Raw genomic sequence first — 4,359 nt, 5'->3', positions numbered from 1 at the left:
TTTTTTATCCCTAGGTATGTAAAGAATAGAATTTAACATAAGTCTAGTATATCAGAACCGAAAGAGTCTTAAGAGATATTTAAACCAACTCCTTGCCTTAGCTCACAACCTCTAGAAAGCAGAGCCTAAGGCAAGGGTATAGAACTGGGACTTTCCTTGGGAAGTGCAAACTCAAGGTGGTTAGGGTTAAGAAAAAATTAGGAAGTGAGACAAAAGAAAATGCCTGAGTCATTACTCAGGTAACCACCACACACGACTACTCAACGAGGTACCAAAGAAACACAGTAGGTCTCTTGGCAAGTAGGCTTTTCTAGTGCACGAAAATTCCCCAGAAGGTTTGCAAAGAGAAATGACACGTCACAGAAGTCCAAAGTTGGGGAAAGCAGGGGATGTGTGTCTGTCAGTTTCCTTCTTATGGTCAAGGTGCACCACATGGAGAACAAATTCCCCTGCACTTCCAGGGTGTGTCATCCATCGCTGTGGTGACCATTCAGGAAAACACATCCCATGTTCTGTGTTGTGGTATTTCATCTAAGCGCAAAAGTCAGTATGCAGCTTAATGCAAGTAGAATGCCAGTCAAAAGGGGAAAAACAGAAGGTGCATCAGACTCATGTTCGGTCTTAGAACTTATGTTCTGTCTTAGACTGCATACCCTCAGAAGCAGACCCTGAATCCAAGATTAGAGTGCAAGAGGTTTGAGGAAGAATGGAACCTAGAAAGCACTGGTAGGAGAGGGGAGACAGAGCAGGGGAGGAAGTCAGTACAGGGTGTGGTGACGAGGAGGCTACTGTTATGGTAATTTGGAGTGCAGTTCTTCTGAGGCCATCTAGAAAACAACACGAAACACATTTCAGGTCTACGGCCATGCTCCCCTGAACAAGCTGGATCCTGTCTGATCTCGGAAGCTAAGCAGGGTTGAGCCTGGCTAGTACTTGGATGGGAGACCACCTAGGAAGATCAGGTGCTATAGGCGTAAAAAATTTAAAAATAAGGGATTGTAAGCTGACTAGGTCCTTGCAATCTGTGAGGTCAACCAAGGGTTGCCTCACCTAAAAAATTAAAAAACAAACAAACCAACCCACATTTCTGGATTTTCCAACCTGTGAGATGAGGAAGCTGGAGAGTGACCCCCGACTTCTATCCATCATGGGCTAAGGACTGCTCCTGGGGGCATTAACTGCTATCACCCCTCCTCCAAGAGAAAGGAGGAGAGTCCCAGTGCCGGCAGTAGGATGCCTTTAGCACATCCTGGAATGGTGAATGCAGCATCTGATTTATGAGAGGTCAGCGACCTTTTTCTTAACGGTCCAAAGAGTGAATATTTTCAGTCTGTGGGTCAAGTGGTTTCTATCACTACCAGTCAACTCTGCCATGGTAGCTGAGCCACAGATAAACAAATGGGACCAGCTCTGTTTCAGTATGACTTTATAAAAACAGGCGGCCAACTTGCAGGCTGTAGTTTATAGATGCCTAGGCTACATGTGTGATGCATCCCATTTTGCAGATGGAGAAACTAAGACCCAGTAGAGAAAAGTAACTGGTCATATAGTCAGCCAGATGCACATCTCCTGACTTTTTGCCCAATATTTCCTCCACTATACCTGCTACCTCTTTATTGGGGTCTTAGTGTGGGTTTTAAGGGATGTGCAGCCAGACCTCTCCCAAGGAGAGTCTGTGTAATCCATAATTCCCAAAAGGCAGTGGATTGTTTCCTCTTAGTGGCCAGAGAGGCCTCAGAGGCTGAAGCCTTGCAGTCTGCAAGGATTGCTCAGAGCAACTTCTGGGAGTGTCACTGAGTGAGGCTGCTTGGGGAGCATTCTCTGTACCAAGCCCTCTATCATCAGCCTCTGCCTCAGCTGCCTTGGCAGAGCATCTCCCAACAGCGGCCACACAGCGCAGAGTGAAAAAGCAGAACTTTGGAGCCTGTAAAAATCTAAAAATATCCAGGAATGTGTGCACATATGTGGCCCTTCTGTGATCAAAACATCTGGGGAGAAAATCAAATGTTCCTGCTTTCATTTGCCTAAAATTCTGCGAGGACTTGGAAGGGAAAGGAAGTTGAAAGTCACTGACTTTACTGGGGGGAAGGACGTCACAAGAGTTTTGTTTTCTTAAGAAAAAAATAAGTTATGCGCTCGCAGAATCCTCCCCCAGGGAAGGCCTTGAGATTCTGGGGATTGTTTCTCATAACGGGGTGGAGAGTTCATTGGCTACGGGCTTGAATTCCTGATTTGATGACTTAAAAAAAAAAAAAAGATTAAAATACCAAGTCCTTTAATCAAAACATTAAGAGCTGTGATAATGTAGTGAATTATTAAATGTAAGATTTGAAGAAGGCCTAGTGAGAGCCAACCATTTGTCAGATGAGGAAGCTGAGAGAGAGAGAGAGAGAGCTTTCCTGGTGTCCCACAGCAGGTGACAAAGGTAGGGCTGGAATGCATACACCCTGACTCCCAGACCAGGAGTGCAATGGGAAGAAGAGTTGGAGGAAAGGGTCAATTCTGGTTCCGCTACTTCTAAGCCATACGGCCTCAACCATACATTAAAGATGCTTAAGGTTAATGTCGTGTGTAAGAAGCCAGGACTGGGACCTCCAGATCTTATGCAGCCATTTTCTGCAGATCTGTGGAGTCCTTGAAAGGTGAACAAAAGCAAGGCAGAGAACCACACTTTTTACTACTAATCATGGTTCCAAAGCCTAATAGAATGTCTTGGTAGTTTGGGCTGTCTGATGTGAGCCTGGAATTCCATTCAACCCATGGCTTGAATCCTTGGCCAGAAGCAGGCTAACTGACCTATAGCGTACCCTTTCCTCAAGCTGTGACCTAACTCTGGAGGAGAGAAAGCTAGCCACTCCCTAAAGCTTAGGGCAGCCTGACTAAGCCTCCCACTTACGCCTTTTTTCACTCGCACGCCACAGTTTGGTTTCTACTGGCCTTTGAAGCACTAAAAGTGGCCTCTTAGCCACTCCTCACTTACGAGATGAGAGGAAGTTCTGGAGTCCGATCCCCCAAAGAGAAGATGCAAAGTGCAGGACAGTCAAAGCGGAGCCCAGGACTTTTCAACCTGCCTGTCGATCTGGAGAACTGTAATTCAAGCCGCCCTTGACTTGATCTACACCAGAGGGGAGATGTAGTGCGCCCTCTAGAGGCCAACCTTTTGTTTATCTCTTCTTAGTTCAATGGGCTCCATGACCAGACCTACCAAAGGCATGGATGTCTCCCACAAGAGAAAAAAATCATGAATTACCAGAACAGTCCTAGTAGTACCTTGGCAATATGATTTCTCTAATCCTCGTCACTGCTTCTATGTCCCATTCAGTCCCACATGTGACTACTGAGAAAGGAGGTTCAAAGTCCCAAGGGCTATACAAAGGCCTCTTTCGTGCTGTCCCACACTCTCTACACTAAGCTGAAAAGTCATGTTCTCTCATATTAACCATGTGGCTAACAAGCTGAAAACTACATCATGGACTTCCAAGAGCAACAAACCATGACTGCAACAGAAATGCTCACATTTGCCACCACACTATCTAGTTATCATTGCACATCCCTTTCTATTTTAATCAGTCTTTCTTTGCCACAGAGGGAAAAAAAATTCTCAGCTTCTGTCAAGAGCTCCCTTTTCACCTTGTTTTTTCTGCTGCTGCTTGATTCCAGCGTGGGAGCTGTAGAAGCAAGATAGAAACCAAGTCCCTTCTTCAGTAGCTGCAATCAGGCATCTTCTGCTGCAGCAATTGTCATACCTCCTGAATTGGGTCTATCCACCACTAGCTCTCATGTGTCCCACTTTTCCAAAGTTATGAAGGGTCGAAAAGACAAATGGTTGTGCCAGAATTCACTGTGGCATCTGGAATATACAAGCTAATCTCAAAGCCAAATGCTGACCACATATGTCAGGAAATAAAGACCCGGGATTAAGTGGATTAAAAGACTCCTTTTGAGAGCCCACCTCTAGGGATTGAGCAGCATCCAAGGGTCAGGGATCAGCTTCATCTTATCTCCATTCCCGGAGCCGTCCTGTTTTACATATTGATGGTCACATGCCATAGGTATTTTTTAAAAAGTATCCCTGGGCATTTTTCATTTGGGAAATAAGGAAATGGTATGAGAAATCTACTTCATCTGCTTCTAGTCCAGACACTAGGCTGGAGGGTAAATGCGAAGTCACATTGATCTTGAGATATGCTTGTGATTTCTACATTCTGTAGGTATGGGACTGATGTCATGCATTTCTTAGAGAGAATATTGACTAGAGTGATCTTATACCTAGATATGCTCAGGAAAGTCCCAGTTTTATACCTATTGTCCTAACTTTCTATCTGGTTTAGAATTTATCCAGGATGTACATTATTTTTT

At 44.8% G+C, this 4,359-nt stretch overlaps 1 pseudogene; it reads left to right on the top strand.

The window, feature by feature from the left end:
* Nucleotides 1-855: 855 nt before the first annotated feature.
* On the top strand, nt 856-974 carry LOC111743844 (annotated as a pseudogene).
* Nucleotides 975-4,359: the final 3,385 nt, after the last annotated feature.

The sequence above is a fragment of the Pteropus vampyrus genome, unplaced genomic scaffold, assembly GCF_000151845.1.
Source record: "Pteropus vampyrus isolate Shadow unplaced genomic scaffold, Pvam_2.0 Scaffold123, whole genome shotgun sequence".
In the NCBI taxonomy this organism is placed as follows: domain Eukaryota; kingdom Metazoa; phylum Chordata; class Mammalia; order Chiroptera; family Pteropodidae; genus Pteropus; species Pteropus vampyrus.
This window is presented reverse-complemented; position numbering and strand designations above follow the sequence as displayed.